Below are 24,979 nucleotides of genomic sequence, written 5' to 3' on the forward strand. Positions count from 1 at the left end.
GACATCAAAAAAATTACACACTTCACCTTTAAGTTCAAAGTCAAGCACAAGATATATATTTTAAAAATAACTAGTCTTTTTTTTTTTTTTTTCTTTTTTCTTCCTCTCAGTGAACAATGTCAGCTGGTTTGAAGTTGGCTGTGCGTTCTGACGGGTTTAACTTATATATACTGTATATATATATATTTTAAAATAACTTTAGTCTTTTTTTTTCTCGCTGTGAACAGACAGTGTCCGCTGGTTTGAAGTTGGCTGTACGTTATGATGGGTTTAACTCAATCATTTTTATTTTTTGAGCTGGATTTGAGATTTTCATAAGAGCTGTAGGCCCTCGTCTTTTATCCACGTGAGGTGAAATCCTCCTCAGATTTACCGCTGGCTGCTGGAATAAGAGCGTCATGCTGTTTGAGTCTTAATGCTCCCTGAAGACTTCCATGAATCCAGCACACCAGCAATTACACTGACAATAGAGAAGACGGCACACAGATCGAATGGGACGCTGCTGCCAAAGCCATTGAAATTGTGTGTTTGTTGTGTTCCCAAACAGGCCAAGATGCCTTTTGATGCCAATAAGCTGTACTGCAGTGAAATACTGGCTATCCTGCTACAAAACAATGACAGTAAGTAAAAATAAGAGACGGATTGCTTTGATTGGCTGTGTGCATGGGTTTATTAAAGACTCCAGACTCCATACATTCATGCTAGTGAATAATTACAAGCCCTGTGTTGAAAATATGGTGTAACAAAACCTTTTAAAAGGAACTGTTACCCAAAAAGGAAAGTTTGCTGAATTTTTACTCGCCCTCAGGTCCTCCAAAATGTAGATGAGTTTGTTTCTTCATCAGATTTGGAGAAATGTAGCATTACATGACTTGCTCATCAATGGATCCTCTGCAGTGAATGGGTGCTACCCCTGGTTTAGATAGCATTTTCTTTTAATCTTGTCTTCGTATAATGCATCTTAAAGTAGTGTTTGAGCTCAGCGGTTTTGTTTACAGCGGCAACCAAATGAAACACTGTATCGCTGCTGTTCCAAAAGCGCCACCTGCTGTCAGAGAGTGAACTTGCGTTTCATTCAGCCCGTCTGCTGTTTCTGTTTCGTGCAGATATGTTTTATGTAGTATAGTTTCACAAAGCTTAAGAAAATTTGCTTCGCTGTTTTCAGAGAGCTCGAGGCGATCAGCGGGCGCTCAGTGCTCATGAATCCTGCTGAGAGCAGCCTCACCTCGGCTAGTCCTGACATGTGCTGCTGGCTCTGATGTCTCTGTAGTGGTTAAACATGAGATATAATTCGTTTTTAGGTATAGCTAACAGGCAATCTTTGGTCTCATGAATCTATTATTTGTTCCAGGTCATATCGTTTTGGCTGAGCACAAAGTTATGTTTCATAACTTTATATATTTATTCAACTTTACCGTAGTACAGCACTGACTTTGAAGCATATGTTTGCTTTTGTCTTTGTTTCCTGTTATACTTTATACTTATACTTTTATAATGCAATGGCTATTATTATTCATTAAAACTGACATTTAACAAAAAGAGGCAGTGTTGTACTTTAGGTCATATTTCATTTTATTATACATACAGTGAAGATAATCAGAGTATTTTGCACATATTGCCTGAACCACATATTGTTTTATATTTTTAAAATGAAAAGAGGGTTGTGTTTCATGTATTGTTTTGTTAAGTATACATACAGTGAAGGTAATCAAAGTATGCGTTGCCTGAGCTACATTTTTGTGACTATTAATATGTTTAAATGAAAACAAAAAGAGGCAGTGGTGTTTGATATCATATTTCGTCTCATTGTAAATATACTGTACAGACAGTGAGGATAACCAGAGTAGCCGAGGCGAGCTGAGTGACGTTATCAAGTACACTGATGTTCTGTTTGCAGAATTACCATGTAGTGTGATTGTAAGCATGCAATTTTCAGTTGATATTAAAAGGGACATATAGTTATATTTTTTGCACACGACTGAAAAGTGTGAAAGAAGTTTATAGCCAATGCTGATATCTAAAGAGCAGAGTGACTTATATATTACTCTAATTTCCAAAGTAATAATAATACAATTTATTAAACATTATTTTTTAAGGAATATCACATTTATTTTCCATATTTTAATCTAAACAGTAAAACCCTATTGTGCAGCACTTCGTTTGCCAAAAAAATAAAAGGAATTGTTATATTTTAATTTAATTAGATTTTAAAAGAGTAATTAAATTATAAAAGTTTTATACATTCATTTGATTACTAACAATTTTGATGATAATGAATTTGATAAAAGATAAAACTAAATTTCATAAGGCCCTATTATTGTTAAAACTGTAATAAACTGAATTGTTTTATGAGTTCAACTGAATAATCGTAATTTTTTTTAATCAAATATTGAAATTATAAAATGTTATGTAATGTTTGTTATATAGATGTGATTTGTTTGTGAAGTGTTGTTTTTCATTACTACTGCGTTACTACTTTTTGTTTGTTTTAAAATACAGTGATCTTACCATGAAAATAGCCATAGATGCTGGTATGGCAATAAAAAATAATAACGTTAACTGATTAAACATGCTTTTTGATTATTTAAATTTTATTAAAATGAAGTCCAGAAAAAAACCCCAGAATACATGTAATTTGGGCAAAATCAAAACAGATTTCCCAGGGCCCTGTGTTACTCATGCTGTGATATATGACTTTATTAATACAGCACATATAGCTCAGTAAGGCTGCTGATTGTGTGTTGTTTTGGTCTTCTGAGCTTTATCACATGCACATCTCTCTCTCTCTCTCCAGGCTTTATTAGCACACTGAACTAACATTCATCATCTTTTCTCTTCATGTCTGTCTCTCTCACTGATATCTTCCCTCCCACTACTATCTGTCTCTCTCTCAGAAACACGGGAGGTGTTGGGAGAAATGGACGGTATTGATGTACTACCGCAGCAGCTTTCAGTAAGACTCTCTCTCTCTGTTTCTCTCTAAATCAGCTGTTGTCTGAAATCACAGTCTGAGACTCTTTAGAGATCATCAGGACCCAGAGCATTCGTTCTTCGTGCTCCACGCTGCTGTTTTCTCATCTCACAATCGTTTTAACTCCCTTTGATGATGTTTGCATGTTGCACAACATGAACAGGCAAACTTTAATTCTTTATTTGCAAATAATTTACATGCAAATCTGTGTAATAAAATAAAGAGAGGGTATTGTTCTTTTTTCACCTGACCAAATAAGATTTATTTTTATCTATCTTTATTTTTTCCTCTTTATTTAGATCTATCTATCTATCTGTCTGTCTGTCTGTCTGTCTGTCTGTCTATCTGTCCGTCCGTCCATCCGTCCATCCATCCATCCATCCATCTATCTATATATCTATCTATCTATCTATCTATCTATCTATCTATCTATCTATCTATCTGTCTGTCTGTCTGTCTGTCTGTCTGTCTGTCTGTTGTTCTGTCTGTCTGTCGTTCTATCTATCGTTCTATCGTTCTATCTATCTATCCATCTATCGTTCTATCGTTCTATCGTTCTATCTATCTATCTATCTATCTATCGTTCTATCGTTCTATCTATCTATCTATCTATCTATCGTTCTATCGTTCTATCTATCTATCTATCTATCTATCGTTCTATCGTTCTATCTATCTATCTATCTATCTATCGTTCTATCGTTCTATCTATCTATCTATCTATCTATCGTTCTATCGTTCTATCTATCTATCTATCTATCTATCGTTCTATCGTTCTATCTATCTATCTATCTATCTATCGTTCTATCGTTCTATCTATCTATCTATCTATCTATCGTTCTATCGTTCTATCTATCTATCTATCTATCTATCGTTCTATCGTTCTATCTATCTATCTATCTATCTATCGTTCTATCGTTCTATCTATCTATCTATCTATCTATCGTTCTATCGTTCTATCTATCTATCTATCTATCTATCGTTCTATCGTTCTATCTATCTATCTATCTATCTATCGTTCTATCGTTCTATCTATCTATCTATCTATCTATCGTTCTATCGTTCTATCTATCTATCTATCTATCTATCGTTCTATCGTTCTATCTATCTATCTATCTATCTATCGTTCTATCGTTCTATCTATCTATCTATCTATCTATCGTTCTATCGTTCTATCTATCTATCTATCTATCTATCGTTCTATCGTTCTATCTATCTATCTATCTATCTATCGTTCTATCGTTCTATCTATCTATCTATCTATCTATCGTTCTATCGTTCTATCTATCTATCTATCTATCTATCGTTCTATCGTTCTATCTATCTATCTATCTATCTATCGTTCTATCGTTCTATCTATCTATCTATCTATCTATCGTTCTATCGTTCTATCTATCTATCTATCTATCTATCGTTCTATCGTTCTATCTATCTATCTATCTATCTATCGTTCTATCGTTCTATCTATCTATCTATCTATCTATCGTTCTATCGTTCTATCTATCTATCTATCTATCTATCGTTCTATCGTTCTATCTATCTATCTATCTATCTATCGTTCTATCGTTCTATCTATCTATCTATCTATCTATCGTTCTATCGTTCTATCTATCTATCTATCTATCTATCGTTCTATCGTTCTATCTATCTATCTATCTATCTATCGTTCTATCGTTCTATCTATCTATCTATCTATCTATCGTTCTATCGTTCTATCTATCTATCTATCTATCTATCGTTCTATCGTTCTATCTATCTATCTATCTATCTATCGTTCTATCGTTCTATCTATCTATCTATCTATCTATCGTTCTATCGTTCTATCTATCTATCTATCTATCTATCGTTCTATCGTTCTATCTATCTATCTATCTATCTATCGTTCTATCGTTCTATCTATCTATCTATCTATCTATCGTTCTATCGTTCTATCTATCTATCTATCTATCTATCGTTCTATCGTTCTATCTATCTATCTATCTATCTATCGTTCTATCGTTCTATCTATCTATCTATCTATCTATCGTTCTATCGTTCTATCTATCTATCTATCTATCTATCGTTCTATCGTTCTATCTATCTATCTATCTATCTATCGTTCTATCGTTCTATCTATCTATCTATCTATCTATCGTTCTATCGTTCTATCTATCTATCTATCTATCTATCGTTCTATCGTTCTATCTATCTATCTATCTATCTATCGTTCTATCGTTCTATCTATCTATCTATCTATCTATCGTTCTATCGTTCTATCTATCTATCTATCTATCTATCGTTCTATCGTTCTATCTATCTATCTATCTATCTATCGTTCTATCGTTCTATCTATCTATCTATCTATCTATCGTTCTATCGTTCTATCTATCTATCTATCTATCTATCGTTCTATCGTTCTATCTATCTATCTATCTATCTATCGTTCTATCGTTCTATCTATCTATCTATCTATCTATCGTTCTATCGTTCTATCTATCTATCTATCTATCTATCGTTCTATCGTTCTATCTATCTATCTATCTATCTATCGTTCTATCGTTCTATCTATCTATCTATCTATCTATCGTTCTATCGTTCTATCTATCTATCTATCTATCTATCGTTCTATCGTTCTATCTATCTATCTATCTATCTATCGTTCTATCGTTCTATCTATCTATCTATCTATCTATCGTTCTATCGTTCTATCTATCTATCTATCTATCTATCGTTCTATCGTTCTATCTATCTATCTATCTATCTATCGTTCTATCGTTCTATCTATCTATCTATCTATCTATCGTTCTATCGTTCTATCTATCTATCTATCTATCTATCGTTCTATCGTTCTATCTATCTATCTATCTATCTATCGTTCTATCGTTCTATCTATCTATCTATCTATCTATCGTTCTATCGTTCTATCTATCTATCTATCTATCTATCGTTCTATCGTTCTATCTATCTATCTATCTATCTATCGTTCTATCGTTCTATCTATCTATCTATCTATCTATCGTTCTATCGTTCTATCTATCTATCTATCTATCTATCGTTCTATCGTTCTATCTATCTATCTATCTATCTATCGTTCTATCGTTCTATCTATCTATCTATCTATCTATCGTTCTATCGTTCTATCTATCTATCTATCTATCTATCGTTCTATCGTTCTATCTATCTATCTATCTATCTATCGTTCTATCGTTCTATCTATCTATCTATCTATCTATCGTTCTATCGTTCTATCTATCTATCTATCTATCTATCGTTCTATCGTTCTATCTATCTATCTATCTATCTATCGTTCTATCGTTCTATCTATCTATCTATCTATCTATCGTTCTATCGTTCTATCTATCTATCTATCTATCTATCGTTCTATCGTTCTATCTATCTATCTATCTATCTATCGTTCTATCGTTCTATCTATCTATCTATCTATCTATCGTTCTATCGTTCTATCTATCTATCTATCTATCTATCGTTCTATCGTTCTATCTATCTATCTATCTATCTATCGTTCTATCGTTCTATCTATCTATCTATCTATCTATCGTTCTATCGTTCTATCTATCTATCTATCTATCTATCGTTCTATCGTTCTATCTATCTATCTATCTATCTATCGTTCTATCGTTCTATCTATCTATCTATCTATCTATCGTTCTATCGTTCTATCTATCTATCTATCTATCTATCGTTCTATCTATCTATCTATCTATCTATCTATCTATCGATCTATCTATCGTTCTATCTATCCATCTATCGTTCTATCGATCTATCTATCTATCTATCTATCGTTCTATCTATCCATCTATCTATCTATCTATCTATCTATCTATCTATCTATCTATCTATCTATCTATCTGTCTATCGTTCTATCTATCGTTCTATCTATCTATCGTTCTATCTACCTACCTTCCTTGCTTCCTTCCTTCCCTCAATTCAAAATTACATGTTTCCTTTTTCTTTTTTGTTATTCATTAAAGTTTTTAATTGTATTCATTAACATTTTTATGAGGTTACTGATAATACTTGATTTTGATGACAAGCACAATGTGCTCATAAAATCTTCATAGAAGGCTTTATTATTTGTTTATTTACATTTTTGGCATTTTTAATTTTTGTCCTATTAATGTTCTCCTTGCAGGTGTTTAAGCGTCATAATCCAACCACGGCGGAGGAACAGGAAATGATGGAGAATCTGTTTGACGCCCTCTGTTCCTGTCTCATGCTTCCAGCCAATCGTGATCGTTTCCTCAGGGGGGAGGGGCTTCAGCTCATGAACCTCATGCTCAGGTCTGTCTCTGATTGACAGCTACAGTTTATGTTCCCTAAGGCTACGTTTACACGACAACGATGTAGTCAAAAGCAGAAAAGTTTTTCCCTTGCGTCTTTTAAAATTTTCACGTATACACGACAACGTTTTCAAAACGTTTCGCGTTTATACATATCTGTGAAAATGGCCAAAAACGCTGTATTACGTATGCCAGGCCAATAGTTGGCACTGTCACCTTGTTAGTAAACAGTACCTGTTGCCGTGTGTATATGATGCGTCTCCACTGTTGGTTGTAATATTGGTGAAGTAAATCCACACTTTGCTGAAGAAGCGTTAGCAAACTCTTGAGCAGCAACAACAGTACCATGTACTCCGCCATTGTTGTGTATGTTTGTTCGCGCTTGCCTTTAAATCGACACGTACTGCACATGTCTACATACCTAACACGTACTGCGCACGCGCATGACTCAGTGTAGGAGAGAGAGGAAAGGCCAAAAAATAAAAATAAAATAAAATACAATTTTTAATTGTATTTTGTTTATTTCATTTAAATTTTTTGCCCCTCCTTTCTCTCTCTCCACCACTGCATTTTCTCTGCGTCTCTTCTTTGACATGTGAAATATTTTCCCGCTGCGAGGATAAACTGTTGTTTGTCATTGGCGGATGAAGGAAGTGCCAGTATGACAGACAGCTACATTTCCCTTGAGCGAGGCCATGATAGTCAGCTTCCATCTGTACAGTCCTCTCCCGTGCAGCCGTTTCAGACTCAAACATGCTGTTTAGATCAGTTTTTTGTCCCACTTTATATTAAGTGGCCTTAACTACTATGTGCTTACATTTAAATTAATCATTTGGTACAATGCACTTATTTTGTACATACACCTTTTTACATTGTACTTATATTTGAAAGGCATAAAAAGTTTCTCGCGTTTGGCTGAAAATGTTGTTGTGTAAACGGCCCCTTAGTTATTGATTTTCACTATTAAGTACTACTTTTAAATGTTATTTTTATTTTATGTTTATATATATATATATATATATATATACATATACATACACACACACACACACACACACACACACACACACACACATTTACATATATATACATATCTACGCGGCGGGAAAATATTTCACATGTCAAAGAAGAGACGCAGAGAAAATGCAGTGTAGGAGAGAGAGGAAAGGCCAAAAAATAAAAATAAAATAAAATACAATTTTTAATTGTATTTTGTTTATTTCATTTAAATTTTTTGCCCCTCCTTTCTCTCTCTCCACCACTGCATTTTCTCTGCGTCTCTTCTTTGACATGTGAAATATTTTCCCGCTGCGAGGATAAACTGTTGTTTGTCATTGGCGGATGAAGGAAGTGCCAGTATGACAGACAGCTACATTTCCCTTGAGCGAGGCCATGATAGTCAGCTTCCATCTGTACAGTCCTCTCCCGTGCAGCCGTTTCAGACTCAAACATGCTGTTTAGATCAGTTTTTTGTCCCACTTTATATTAAGTGGCCTTAACTACTATGTGCTTACATTTAAATTAATCATTTGGTACAATGCACTTATTTTGTACATACATGTTTTTACATTGTACTTATATTGTTTTTAAATACCTATATGTAATTACATCTGTAATTAATTTATTTAAATTGATGCAAGTACATAGTAGCTAAGGCCACTTAATATAAAGTGGGACCCAGTTTTTTGTTTTATATACATCTGGAGACTTTAGAACAACCCATGAATGTATAAAATGAAAGTGGACTGTTGAGAAAAAGAGACAAAGGCTTTGTGAATTAACATCAGTTTTCTTTTTCTAAAACATGTATAGAAATTAATTCTGCTCGTGTTTCTTGAAGTCCAAGGTCTTTCGCTCTCAAGTCCGATTTTAGTCAAGGCAGGTTTATTTATATAACATTTCATGCATAGTGGTAATTCAAAGTACTTTGCAGAGAAATAATTTTTAAAAAGAAAATTCATAATAAATACAGAAAAAAATTGTAAAATTCAAAAATCGATTTTGAATTTTGAACGGTTAATTAAAAAACAGTTGTTAGGTTTAGACTATTTGTTTATTAGTAAAATTAGCGATCATAGTTTTATTATATGAATTAAAATTACTCTATTATTTTTAGTAAATGTATGCAAAATAATTTGTATTATTATTTTGTTATATGTAATAGTAATATTATATTATTATATATTGTACTCTATATTTTATGTGCCATATATTATTGTATAATGAAATTCTGTTAATTTATTTTAATAGTTTATTTGCAAATGTATGGAATATAATATAATTGTTATTTTATTAGTGTATTTGCTAATGTTGCAATATAATATAATTGTTATATTATTTTGTTATATGTAATAATAAAATATTACTTTATTATTTTGAGACATGAAAATGTTGTACCTAAAGTGCATTAATGTACATTTTTAAAAACATTTATCTTGTAAAAAATATTAGAATTTTTCGCAAAAATAAATGTAAAAGATTGTATATAATTGTTATTTTTATCTATTTATTTATTTTGTTTGTAAAACATAATATTGTTACAATTTTGTACAATTTATTGAAGTATTTTTTTAAGTATTTTAAATGTTTTAAACTTTATTATTCTTGAATTTGTCATGAATATAGCCTGTGATGTGTAAAAATTTCTATACACATACATACATACATATATATATATATATATATATATATATGCTGTTTATATATGTATTATATACAGTGTTGATATGTGGCCCACCACAATATCAACACTGACCACCACAAATATTTTCCAAAAGGCTTTGACTTCATTGAATAAACATGAGCACTGCTGTCAGGGATTCATCACAATCACTTCAGTCACCATCCAGGATAATTACCCGATCACAGTCACCTGAGTTCTGATCACCCGCACCTGCTGTCACCAATCAAGCCACACTACAAATACACACACAGCACAGTCACTCACTGTCCGGTCTACCGTTCACTCCTACGAACTACTCTGGACTCTCTCTGCCAAATTCTCCTAGAACAAATTACCTGCTGTTCCTCCCACGATCCTCCAACGACTCCTTGGAAACGGCTCCGCGATCTCCAACGTAACCGGCATACAATCCTCTCCATCAGAACTCAGATAAGCACCCTGGAACCATTCACTGTGTTGACATTCACCTGCCTTTAACTCACCTATTCCAGTCATCCACTTACCCAGTCAATAAACCATACTGTTTTGCACTTACCTGTTGTGTCTGGCCTTGCTTTGTGACAACTGCATGCTTCAAAATCAAAACGTGGCAAGGGTGTTTTTATATGAATGTATAATTTTTGAAGGGAACCGATTGTCTTCAGAAAAGTTTTGATGTCATTTTCTTTTCATCTTCCTGATAAAGTAGCGTTCATGAGCAGCAGCGCTGCTTTGATTACAGCCGTTACCGGGGAAATCACTGTTTCTGCTGCTCTTAAAGCGCCTCCTGCTGGCAGAGAGTGAATTTGCACTTTCAATAAGCCCGTCTTCTGTTTTATATTTACATTACATATATATTTTCCCCAGGGGAAGTGCCGCCACACATAGAGTGCAAGTCTGTAGGAAACACTGCAACGATATATTTATTATTATATGTCTGTTCAGGGAGAAGATGTCTCGAGTCAGCGCTCTGAAGGTCCTGGATTACGGGATGATCGGTCCAGAGGGGTGGGATAATTGTTACAAGTTTGTGGACATCCTGGGCCTGCGGACCATATTCCCTCTGTTCATGAAGACGCCCAAGAAGATGAAGAAAGTGGGGATATCGGACAAGGAGCACGAAGGTTTGTAATGTTCAGATGCACTATTTTCACTTGCTACAGCTTTTTCCCTCTTTCTCTGTTGTAGCTCTATTTTGTTTCTAGTGCAGAATTATTTCTCACTAGTTTTTTTTTCTTTTTAAAATGGATTTAGTTTGGCAGAGTTGCTCAATTAGCAGCGAACACACACACAGGTGTTTGTAATATGACGGCGAGTTCACAGTAATATCTTTTTCTGGGCTGTTATTTAAAGTTCAGCCGGCGGTTTATTCCGTGGGGAGTAAAACTCTGCGGCTGCTGCTCTTATTGTTTTGCCACAGCGATACAAATAAGCTCCTCACACTATTCTTAAAGGGGTCATATGATGCTGCTAAAAAGAACATTATTTTGTGTGTTTGGTGTAATGAAATGTGTTTAGAGACCTGCAATGAGACATCCAGAGAGAGAGAGAGAGAGGATCTCACTTCTGCTGTAATTTCATGCGCTTGCACACTAGAGTTTGACAAATATAAATGTGTTGGATACATTTGGACAGTGTGGAAAGAGGCCTGTCTGAAATCAAGCTGAAATGGACCTTATTTAGGATCGATGGCATATTTCATTTGAATGCAAACAATGCATTTTTTACTTTTTTTTTTTTTTTGAAAGTATGTAGAGTTTTGTCATCTGATACTGCAATATTAGGACTTACTGGCACATTATAAAATTGCATCTTAAGTCCCCAGATCTCTTTGCGTTTACATTTATGCATTCAGCAGATTATTTTATCCAAAGCGACTTACAAAAGAGGAGGATTAAACACTAATTGTTAAAATTAGTGAAGCACTTCACTTTATTAACGCTTATATAATATAAATTAGGCCATAAGTATATTGTTCTAAGTATGTAATTTAAAAAAAAATAATTTATTATATTAATTTTAATTCATTAGTTTATTTGCCAATGCAATGCTTAATTGTCATTCAAAACGGTAATTTTTTTTGTAAATAAATATGATAAAAAATATGAAATATGATCTAAAAACTATCATTGCAAAAATATCATTGCATCTCTCTTTTTAAAATTATTAGCTACATTTATTTAATAAAAAAAATATATATATTGCATGTTGTTTTGTGATGAAAATGAACCATATTTTTAGGACCAGTTAACTCTTTTTGCATGACAATTAAGCACATTTTCCATAAATAAATAAATAGATAAACAAACACTACTGTTCAAATGTTTGGGAACAGTAAGATTTTTTAATGTGTTTGAAAGAAGTATCTTCTGCTCATCAAGGCTGCGTTTATTTGATCAAAAATACATTAAAATCAGTAATACTGTGAAATATTATTACAATTTAAAATAACTATTTCTATTTTAATATACTTTAAAATAGAATTTATTCCTGTTTACTATACATATATAGATCTAAAAACTCATCAAATTTAATTATTAAATCTGCAGATGTGTAAAAATATGTTTGCATGTCCCGGTTTAGCAAATGTGTCCTCAAAAGTGACCGTTTATCCTTGAAAATAAAAACACTTGTGCACGTTTTATTTTTGGAAATTGGTTTGTTTGTCGTCTTGGGAAACGCGTGCTGTTATGACGTTGTCATGCAAAATATGGTTGGTGTGAGATTAGCATATTAATTCTTGACAACAAAAGGTGTTTATGAAGATGCAGTGGTTAATTAATTACCAGCTTTGATGACTGAGAGTTAGAGTAATTAAACGGCTAAGCTCTTACGGCCGATCGAGGAAGTTCAGACTGATCCCCATAAAACCCCTCTGAAATGTACTCGACTCCACCACGCGCTCGCATTAGCATTCGTAATTAGCTGATTAGAAAGTGCGCTTTCCGTTTGCAAACAGACTAGAAAGATTTAGCAAGGAGAAATAATGTCTTCTGCCGCATTGCATTGTGTGCAAGTCTTTTATTGACGGATAATAGTTTAAAAGAACTGGGAAGAACAACATAAAAAGTACAAACTTAAGCTAAACTTCTGCAGTGCTAATCACCAAACAAATGAACGGCGTCCTCCTTTTGTACAGGGAACTGAAAGGACCGTCAGCAGGTAAACAATCCTGACAGGCACAAAGAGAAGCGACGAGGTTAATCTTCAGCTCGAGCACAAGCGCTTGACAAGAGCTTCGGCCGCTTTCACTTAACAAGAGCCGCTTCGGCAGAATAATTGCATGTTGTTGAGCTGGAGAGCGGAAGAATTGAGAAATTATCTGGATGTGTTTTAGCTAATGATGTGTTAGCGCCGGCGGGAGTGAAATAAGTTTTCTCGGAGTCGTGACACGCTGAACGTCCGTCTCACGGTCGCCGTGAACTTTGAACTCATCAGCCAATTTAAAAGGCCGATTTCTTCAGAGTGTGTGTGTGCGTGTGTGTGTCGCTGAGACTCAGGGAAGCACTCTGAAGTTTTTCAGTTTGGGGTTTGGTCCTGCCGCAGGGATGAGGGTCACAGCAGTGTCGCTCCGGGTTCTGTCTGACGCCTCGGGCCGGTGAAGATGAATATCCTCAGGATACAACAAAATTAAGATGAGACTAAAAGAGGGCCAACTAATTCTGACTAGTGTAATTTTAGTATCATATTATTATAGTTTTTAATTAACATTTATTTTTCCATTTCCATTTTAATTTTGATTTAAGTTTTAGTAATTGGGTGTTTTTATTTATTTATTTATTTTTTTCCCCTGTAATTTTTGTCAAAGTTTTTATTTTGGTACGTCACATTAAAGTAAATGAAAATTAGAAATGTTGCATTGACTACTAGCTGAAAAAAGTAATTTTATTTTTAAATATTTTATTTCAGTTAAAGTTTAAGCAAAAATTTTTTTAATAGTTTAATTTTTAGTGGATAGTTCTCAGTAGTTATTTTAGTATCACTGACATAGTTTTTATTAATAACAAGTTTTTATTTTTGTATTTTGTATTCTCATTTTAATTTGAGTAATTTGTTGTTTGCAATTTTATATTAGTTTTTTTTCTTTAAAATGTCTCTATGGTTTTTATTAATTTTTATTTAAGTTTAATCTTCATAATTTTCATAAATCAAGTTAAACTAAATGAAAATGAAAACTTTTGAATTGGTGACTAACTGAAATAATTTGTTTTATTTCAGTTAATGTTTTTCAAGCAAATGTTTTTATTCATATTTTGAATTAGTTTTTTAAAAATATTTTCAGTTTTCATTTTAATTTCAGTTAAACAGTTAGCAATTTTATGTCAATTTTATAAGACTTTCTTTTTCTTTCTTTCTTTCTTTCTTTCTTTCTTTCTATCATCTGATTATTTGTATCTATCTATCTATCTATCATCATCTGACGTATATATATATATATATATATATATAATTATTTTGAATTATTATTTCTTATTTTATTTTCCATTTTCGTTTTGGTTCAAGTTTTAGTAGTTTTGTTTTTTTATATTAAAAAAAAAAAATATATATTTTTTCAATTTATCTATAGAGTTTGCATTGCATTTTATTTCAGTTTTAATTAAAAATGAGAAATGTAGCTGAAAAAAGTATGGGTTTTTTTACATGTTATTTTCAGCTAAATTTTATTTCAAGCAACAAAGTTTTTGTTATAAATAGTTTAGTTTTAGTGGATAATTCCGACTAGTTATTTTTATATCACTGAAACACTAGCATTTAGCAATATTTTTAACTAGTTTTTATTTTTTATATTTTCCATTTTCATTTTTTGGTTAAAATTTTAGTAATTATGTTGAGTTTTTATAATTTTTATTAGTATATTTTATTAGTGTAAATACACTTTATTAGTTACTTAAAGGGTTAGTTCACCCAAAAATAAAAATTAGGCTGTGTTTTACTCACCCCCGATGCATCCTAGGTGTATATGACTTTCTTCTTTCTAAATGAATAACTGAAATAAAATAAGTGGCAGCTTTTTTCGTAAATGATTTCAGTTAATGTTTGTTTTATTTCAAGCAAAGGAAATGTTTTCAAACTTAATTTTTTATATTTATATTTAATTTTTTATATTTTTATATTTATATTTTCCATTTTCATTTTAATTTTAGTTAAAGTTTTGGTAGTTTTGTTATGTGTGTTTGTCATTTTCAGTTTTTTTTATTTATTTCAGTTTGTTTTTTTTAGTGCATCAAGTTAAATGTTGCCTTGCCAACTTGCTGAAATAATTAGTTTTTTAAATTAAATTATTTCATTTTTTATTTCCATTAACATTTATTTTGTTTCAAGCAATGCATTTTTATTTTTTATTTTTTGTGGATAATTCAATTATTTTTAGTATGATTGAGATACCATTATAGTTTATTATTATTTTGAATTGTTTTATTTTTTTTTTTCAGTTTTAATTTTAATTTTAGTTGTGTTTTTGTCTTTTTTATTGTCTGTATAGTTTGTCATTAATGTATTTCAGTTTTAGTTATTTTAGTAAATGAAGTTAAATTAAATTATTAAACTTTTTATAGGTTTTATACATTTTATTTTTTTCTCAGATAATGTTTATTTTATTTCAAGCAATTTTATTTATTTATTTTTTTAAATTTAACTATAATAACCCTGATTCTGACTCCTGCATCTAAAAACCGGTCAAGTGGCTGTCGTTCTGTTTGTGAGCCCTTTTAGATTAAATAACTCGAGTGGTTTGTCCAAATGTCTCCCGTTAGAGAATAATCATTCTTTGGAGAGATGTAAGACAACATTTGAGACAAACCCATTTGCTTCGACGTCTCGACAGTGACTCAAAATTGGCCAAATCTGAACCGAACTGATAGCGAAGGGGAGCAGCAGCACTTCATTTATTTCTATTGATTGTCTTTTAACTGCTTTTTAATCTCTACCGGACACGTAATAATTGCGGGAAGTGCTTGAATCGCTGTGCTAAATTGGATCAAAAGCGTCGGTGTAATTGCACTGATCTCCAGAGCTCTGTTAATTCTCCCGTTTGAAATGAAACTTGGAATCGGATCATTGTTACGCCATCCTCAAAGGTTTCTCTAATGGATTCATTATTGAAAATTAGCAGTTCTTTTGCTGCAGATTTGTACCATGATAATGTGATAATCCGCTTTGTTTCCAGGGATTTTCTTGAACTGTAACAAAACACCTTTGTCTTGTCTCTCTATGCAGAAGATGCTTTCGTGGAGAAACATGCATATAATGTAGTCACATATAAGAGTTTTGGATCATGTATCTCTTCATGTGGTATTTCTCAAAGCGTGCAAATGTAAATACGTGAGGAATATTTTCTGCTGGGTCTTTGAGAGCAGTTTTGAAATCTCAGGCAAGCTCTTAAATGCATTGTTCGCCCAAAAACTCAAAAAACCCTCATGTTGCTGACTTTCTTTTTTTTCTGTGAGCGAGTATTGAGTTTGTCAAGCTCTAAAAAGGACAAAAACAATTTTAAAGCACAGTAAAAGCAGTTCTATTTTGCAGTACTTGTCATGTCTGCTGAAGGCATATGATAGCTTTGTATGAAGAGCTTTACAAATCAAAAATGATGGCATTGATATTTTTTCGACAATGTATTAATTCTTTATTAATTATTTGCATATGTGTCTAATGAATTTTGATAAATAATATTTTCTTTATTAAATATAATTCAGAAATCAATTTGTCATTTTTTAAAAAAGTAATTAATTTTTATTTATTAATCATATATGCATTGTTTTATTAATTGCATGTATATTTTCAATTATACATATTTTTCCAATTATATTTCCAAAAATATATATACTTTATTTTAATTCTAAATAACTTATTTTTATTAATTAATTTTGTTTAATTATTTGCATATGTTTGATGTATTTGTATTAATTATAATTTATACATTATGATATAATATTTCCTTAATTGTATATATAATTTATAAATACATTTTTAATTAGTTTATTTATTAATATATATTATAGTTTCTAGATTTTTTAAATTAGTGCTATTTTATGTATAATTTGTTTTTAAAATAATTGTATACAAATTTTTTTTATTATTATTTGCATATGCGTATAATGCATTGTTGTTAATTATAATTTAGAAATTAATATTGTCTTAAATTAATTTTCTTTTTTTCATTTAAATTTAATTATATATTATATATAATTTTTAAAATGGGTACTCATTAAAAATGCCTTATTACAAATGATAGAAAATCACTTTACAGTGTATTTATTTTTAATTGTGAAAACGTTGACTCTCAAATTACACATCACATTATATTACTGAAGCTAAAATGGTCAAATTAAACTTTTCCCCATTCTTTGTATTTTCATTTAGCCTTTGGGTAGCAGGCTAACAGCTAACGGCCTTTCGTGAACTGTTTATATTGCTCATTTGTGTTCGTCCCACAAAGTACCGCCCCCTACTGGACATCCCACCGCATTCACGACTCGCCAGCCAATGGCCTTTCTCCCTGTTGCCACGGCGACCCGGAGTGATGTAGCTGGGTAGCCGAGTCCTGTTTCATGTGTGTAATGATGACAAAAGCTTTCCCGCGGCAGAGCTGTGAGATAACGCACTTATCTCAGACCTCTGGCCTGCACCTCTCTCCTCTCATCCGCTCCCTGTGGCTGTATCCCTCACCCCAGACACTTTATTCTGCCGCTAATAACGTTCACTTTTTCCTCCCTCGCTCCTGGTGGCCACGCTCCCCAGAGTCTCCTTGAAGACCCGCGACATCGCAGTGCTGACCGAGTGCTTCCTCTCTCGCGTCTGTTGATTAATGTGTCTCCTCCGTTTACCCGCAGCATTAGAATGCGTAATGTGTTGGTTAAGAGATGCATGCGGACTGATGTTTAAACTCATTTGTATTCAGCGGCGGCGAAGGCCAAGGCCAAATTAAATTGTTTTATCAAGGCCGCCTGATTATGGGTTTTGAGTGCTTGTGCGAGATAGCTTTTAAATATTGATTTTTAACCTGATGAAGAATAACTCTAATGGACGTAATGTTTTAGAAGACGTCAAATGTTGTTTGGTACAGTATAACCATCATCAAACACTCATCCAGTGGTGTGTCGCTACAATAAGTGAAGATCAAACTAGAAGTGCATTAGCGTTAAACGAATAGTTCAGCCAAAAATAACATTTTGTTGAAAATTGACTCGCCCTCAGGCCATCCAAGATTAGGATGAGTTTGTTTCTTCATCAGATTTGGAGAAATGTAGCATTGCATCAGTGTCTCAGCAATGGATGCTCTGCAGTGAATGGGTGCCGTCAGAATGAGAGTCAAAACAGCGCCAAAAGCTGCGTGTTTGTAAGAAAAAAATCCATCATCAAGACGTTTTTAACTTCAAACCGCTGCTTCTGATTAAAATACGAGAACATAATCCATAATATAGCTTTTTCCAGTGAAAACATCGTCTCGTCTGACGATCAAACACTGTTTATGAGCGAAAACAGTCTGAAACATCTCTAAACAAATATGTGGGTGGATTTTGATGTGAGAGACAACAGGAGATGGACTTTTTCACTGGAGGAAGCGTTATTATGGATTATGGACTCATATTTTGTCCAGAAGCAAAGTTTTAACATTAAAACATCTTAATGATGGATTTGTTTCTTACAAACACGCATCTTTTGGCTTCTCAAGACATTAACTGATGGACTGGAGTGCTGTGGATTATTGTGATGTTTTTATCAGCTGTTTGGACTCTCATTCTGACGGCACCCATTCACTGCAGAGCATCCATTGCTGAGACACTGATGCAATGCTACATTTCTCCAAATCTGATGAAGAAACAAACTCAAATACTTCTTGGATGACCTGAGGGTGAGAACATTTGGAGCAAATTTTAATTTTTGGGTGAACTATTCCTTTAATAAGAAGTCGGTTTGTTCTTTTACAGTCCCTGTATGATTGACTCATTCTTACTGTACATTCCCGCTTGAAGGGAAAGAAGCCGTCAAATCAGATTTGTGGTTGCGTCTGATGTCTTGTTTGGCTCAGCTCTAATGCTTCTTCATTAGTGTGTTTTTATAGGCGACAGCAGCGTGTGAAGACCTTCATACACTTCACTCTACGTTCATTAAAGCTTTTAGTGCAGCATCGTATTTTCCATTTGCAGCAGTTATCTAAGACAGTCACAGACTCGCTCGACAGTTCTTCTGCAATTTCTCCTTTTATGTCTTTAAGTAAATTATAACTTTTGGCTCTGTGGATGCTTTCTATAAAACTTTTTTTTTTAAAGCAGTAGATGAAAATTGTTCAAAAGTGCCAGTAAAGACATGTATAATGTTATGATTTCTTTTGTCTTTTTGAACTTTCTATGCATTAAAAATCCTGAAAAATAAAATGCATCATGGTTTCCACAAAAATATGAAGCAGCACTGTTTTCAACATTGATAATAATCAGAAATGTTTCTTGAGCAGCAAATCAGCATCTTAGAATGATTTCTGAAGATCATGTGACACTGAAGACTGGAGTAATGATGCTGAAAATTCAGCTTTGATCACAGAAATAAATTACATATTAAAATATATTCACATAGAAATCCATTATTTTAAATTGTAATAATATTTCAGAATTTTACTGTTTTTACTGTATTTTTAATCAAATAAATGCCGCCTTGGTGAGCAGAAGAGACTTCTTTCAAAATCATTAAAAAAATCTTACCAACCCTTCTTCTGATCAGTAGTTTATAAAACCCACAAGCCTTAAAAAAGTGATTCAAAGGCAGTATAAGAATAGATTGAAATCACAAAGGCCACGTGAAAATGTCTGTATTACTCTCAGACTGTCATATTCAGCTTTGTTTTGCAGTTTCTTGAGTCAGTTTTACTGTCTCTTCTTCACCACTTTTGATCAGGAGTGAAAATCACTCTGACAGCTACAAGAGAAAGTTTAAAACTTACCTTTAAAACAGCAGTTGGATGTACCTTTAAAACACCGTTTGCGGCTGGTTTCATGTTCTTAGTCTAGAAGAGCAGATTGCTGTCACCTCCCACTCATTGCTCAGTGCTTTTACTTCATGTAATGTGAATGGATGACACGAGTGTGTTAAATCAGGACACTAAAGCCTTATTTTCTTCTGGCAGAGCATGTGTGCTCCATCATCGCCTCCATGCTGAGGAACCTCAAAGGGCAGCAGAGAAGTCGTCTCCTCAGCAAGTTCACAGAGAACGACTGCGAGAAGGTAAAAATAAGACAGCTGACGGTACGGCTTTATTATCTTCTGCTTCTAAAAGTGGTGGAGTGACGACAGAAGAGTGCTTCAGGAGAGTTGGCTGGCAGATGGGTTTAATGCTGCCATAAAGATAATATAGAGTGTTTCTAGAACGTGCTGTGCTACTTTCCGACTTAATATGATGAGCATAAAGTCAAATTATTTTAGAAATGAAACATGGCCGTTTGTTTATTAGTTATTATAAAATAGAAATTACAATTTATAAACTTAAAATGAAGGCCTTTCACAAAAACCTTTAAAAGAAATGTACTGTGGTTTGAAATTTAAATTGAAAATTTTTACTATTTTAAAAATGTTTTAACTGTTGGCAAGTTCTGCAATTTAAACTTTTATCATCGTATTTTCATTTTGTTTCTTCATTAATACTTCTGTTTTTTGCTTTTCAGTAGTATGTTAGTTTTTCGTTTGCTTATTGCTGGATTGGTTTCATTTATTCTTTATTTCTTTTATTTGTTCTTGTGCACACTCGTTTATTCTTTCTTTGAGTTTGACGTTTCATTCATGGGTTTACTTTTTCTTCACTATTTTTTGCTTTTTGTTAGTCCTCTTTCCTTTGTTCATTCATTTGTTTTTTATTCGTTTTTTTAATAATTAGATCAGCCTATAGTTTATTTCTTTTTTTTTTTTGGTGAGTTCACCCATCTTCTCTGTTCTTTCATTGGCTGTTCTTTATTTTGTTTGCTCTTGTTGTTTGGTTTTTGTTCACTCTTTCCTTTTTTCCTTTCATTTATTTCACGTATTTAGTTTTTTTGATTTGTTCTTTATTTCTTGCCATTTTGTCTTGTTTGCTCTTATTGGTTGGTTTTTGTTCTTTCTCCTTTTGTTCGTAATTTTTTTTATTCATTATTTTATTCATTATTTCTCTCTTGATTTGTTGGTTTGTCCATTTTCATTTATTTATTTGTTTGTTCTTTCTTTTGGTGTTCTTCATTTGTTCATTCATTCATGCTTTTATTCTTTAGTCTATTCATTTCTTTTTCAGTTTGTTGCTTGTTCACCCATTTTTATATATTCTGTTGTTTGTTTGTTTTTTTTAAATGTTTTATTTCATTAATTCCTTTAGTCTATCATTTGTTTCTCTTTTGATTTGTTTACCCCTTTTTATTCTTTCTTTTGCTTCTTTCATTTTTTGTTCTTTATTTACTGACATTTTGTTTTGTTTGCTTTCGTTGGTTATCTCTTTCTATTTCTTCCGTTGTCCTTTAGTTTATTAAATAATTACTTAACTAATTAATTAATTTTTTCAGTCTATTGTTAATGTCTTTTTTTTTAGATTTTTGGTTTGTTCACTCATTTTCATTTATTCTTTTGTTCTTTCATTTGTTGTTCTCTATTTCCTCCAGTTTTGTTTGCTCTTGTTGGTTGTTTTTCTTGTTCATTCTTTTTATTTCTTCTTTTGTCCTTTTGTTTGTTCAGTTTATTTTATTCATTCATTTATTAATTTTTTCAGTCTTTTGTTCTTTTCCTTTTCAGTTTTGGTTTGCTCTTGTTTGTTCTTTTCATTCTATTTTTTTTTTGCTCATTTGTTGTTCTTTTATTTCCTTTGTTTTGTTGGTTTGCAGTTTTGTTCACACTTGTTGGTTGCAGTCGTGCATCAGTATAATAATGTTTCATGCCGGTGTTGTTTGAACTCTCTCAGCGGCGTTCTCTCCTGTGTCCTGTCTGTGTTATACGTCTCCTTTAGTCTCTGTGGGGGGTCTCCATACATCACCTGGACAGACATGTGTGCTGTTATAGCTCAGCAGTCACTACTCTTAAAATAACCCTCACAGTCCTGCTGGGGCCTGTTTCATCACTCTGACAGCAGCAGTGCATTATTGGTCGTTTCTCGAGCTAAAAGATTTCGGCCATATGGGCGTCATGCCTCACTTCTGTTCGTCTTCAGATTGTCACAGGAATTGCTCGGAAGAGGATGATGAATGCTTCTGCTTGTCTTTAAATAACACAGACACCATTCGTCTTGTTCGCCGCAGTTAAATATGAAAATCATTCACATAACACAAATTCGGGTCCTAAAGCACATCTCTGGTGTGTTTCAGTGGTGTTTAGGTGCATTTGTAATGTGCTCACCCTCGTTCGCGCTCTTCTGCAGGTCGACAGACTCATGGAGCTGCATTTTAAGTACCTGGAAGCCGTTCAGCTCGCAGACAAGAGGATTGAAGGAGAGAAGCACGTAAGATTCACGGACACACACACACATTCACGCTTGATTGGCAGTATCTCCTCAGCGAGGGCAGATCTGTGTGTGAAGATAAGAGCAGACCTACCAGACTCAAACGGTCTGACACTCGACACGCTTCCCGCTCGCTCCACTCGCCTTTAAAGCTGAACGCTGTTAGACTTTTACTATGAGCGCTGATTCGCACACACTTTCTCATTAGCCCTTACAGGACCTGGAGTCTTGAGTAGTCGCAACTTGACAAACACCCAAACAAAACCTCACTGTTGGGTTGCTCTTGCTCCATTTAAAATCTCATTACATCTCAAGACAGCTCGTGTTGGCATTAAAACACTGATCCAAATGCTTCAAATATGTTCCAGCATGGTTTTGTGGACCCTTGACAAGTATAATGTTATATTATATTACTAATGTTATTTATTTATTTTCTTCATCTTAATAGTAATATTAATAATAGTAATTATAATAATAAAAATAATAAGCAGATTTATATAATAAATAAATAGACACAATAAATAAATATAAAATAAGTAAATATTTAAAAATAGAACAAAATCAAATAAAATAATGTGATATATATATATATTAGTTTTATTATTCTGCGTATTAATATTGACATGCTTTAAATGTGCATTCATTTGAAACTTTACATTTAAGCCAAAGTTTATTCAAAAACACTGGAAAAAAAGACATTGCCATGTGCATTAATGCAAAAATTTGCATAAAAACATTTGCATAATTCCAAATATGATAGTTTTCCTAATATATTATTGCATATTACTTTTAAAATAATCTATTATTATCATTTATTATTAACATTGTGAATGCCAACATTTGCAGAATTTCAAATATAATAATATTGCATATAATTTAAAAAGAATCTATTATTATTATTATTATTATTAATAATACATTAGTATTGTTGTTGTTATTGCATATTAATTAAAAAAATCTATTATCATATAATTTTAAAATAATATGTTAATATTATTATTGCTGTTATTGTTTTTATTAAAAAGATTAGTATTAGTCATATTTATTTGAAGTTTTGCGACTTGGTTTATTAATGGAGAATGTAATTGTAAACTGGTGTGTTTAAAAACTTTTTACAGCCGCTCTTAGCTTGTCTCATCCAATCAGGTTTTAGAGCCGTAACTCTCATTATGTAAGTTGTGGGGTCTCAGCCAGCGTTAATTAACGTGGAGATGATTAAAGGCAGATGCTAATTGATGATAATTGTCAGATTGAGCAGTTATTCCACATTGTGTAACTGTATTTCATTAGCTAAAATCCCTGAGTGTGTGTTGTGTTTGTAGGGTAGACTGTGCTTCGTGTGTGTGCGCATGTGTGTGATTATACTGTGTGTGTGTGTGCCAGGGGATATTGGCGTGTGTATGTTGAGGATGTGATCTGGGCACTGATGTGGACTCCTGCGGCTCATGTCTCATCCATTCTAGTGTGTGTGTGTGTTCAAGATGGTTTTCAGGGATGTTTCAGCTTGGGCTGGGTGAATAATATCATCTAGTTTTAAGCCTTCTAAACATATTGGATATAAAATGCTTTTCAAAAGTTTGAGGTTGGTACAATGTTTTTGAAAAGTCTCTTCTGCTCACCAAGACTGCATTTATTTGATGAAAATACAGTAAAATTGTGAAATATCATTACAATTTAAAGTAACTGTTTTCTATGTGAATATATGTTAAACTGTAATTTATTTCTGTGATGCGCAGCTGTATTTTCAGCATCATTACTCCAGTCTTCAGTGTCACATGATCTTCAGAAATCATTCTAATATGCTGATTTGCTGCTCAAGAAACATTTCTATTTTTGTATTTTTGTGGACACCGTGATACATTTTATTTTTCAGGATTTACAGATGAATAGAAAGTTCAAAAGAACAATTTTTTTTTTACATAGAAATCTTTTGAACGGTAGTGTATCTTGATTTTTTTTCTACCCTAAACAAGATCATTAAAATGCAGTAAAAATCTAAGATTATATCACGAGGTTGATCAGGGCCCGATGCAAATCATCCTGATAAATCGTACTTTAATCGTGTTCACGATTTCTGCTTCTCTCAATTATAGCATAATTGTCTGTGATATTTACCTGCCGGTTATTTATCCTTAAAATGTTTCAGTTTAATTAGGCATTTGCATTATATTGCATTAGTAACAAGTAGGGATGCACCGATACCACTTTTTCCAGTACTCGCCCGATACCGATACTTTTATTTTTGGTACTTGCCGATATCGAGTACCGATACCAATATTTTTATTGCATTTGTAAAATTTTTAAATATTGGGTACAGAAACCAAAAGGGTATGTATTTACACAACTATCAATACTTAGTCGGGCAGCCCTTAGCCTTAATGACAGCTTGTAGTCTCCTGGGCATGCTGTCACCCAGCTTCATGCAAACCTCAACTTCAATGTTTTTCCCAGACCCGGTCTGAATAATTTTTGGTCCCAAATTTGTTTCAGTTTTACTGGTAGTCCACTGTATAAAGAATTTTTGGGTATGATTTGTCACAGTTTACTTTATTTTGCTATCCTCACTTTACACAAATTAACTATAGTGTCCTGCACCCACTAGTAAAAAAATATCAAAAACTATATCTGCT

The 24,979-nt window shown here is 32.8% G+C and overlaps 1 pseudogene; it reads left to right on the top strand.

The window, feature by feature from the left end:
• LOC107653228 (beta-catenin-like protein 1) overlaps positions 1-24,979 on the top strand; it is a 52,887-nt pseudogene that overhangs the window by 11,022 nt on the left and 16,886 nt on the right.

Source organism: Sinocyclocheilus anshuiensis, unplaced genomic scaffold (genome assembly GCF_001515605.1).
Source record: "Sinocyclocheilus anshuiensis isolate Anshui unplaced genomic scaffold, SAMN03320099.WGS_v1.1 scaffold143, whole genome shotgun sequence".
Lineage (NCBI taxonomy): Eukaryota > Metazoa > Chordata > Actinopteri > Cypriniformes > Cyprinidae > Sinocyclocheilus > Sinocyclocheilus anshuiensis.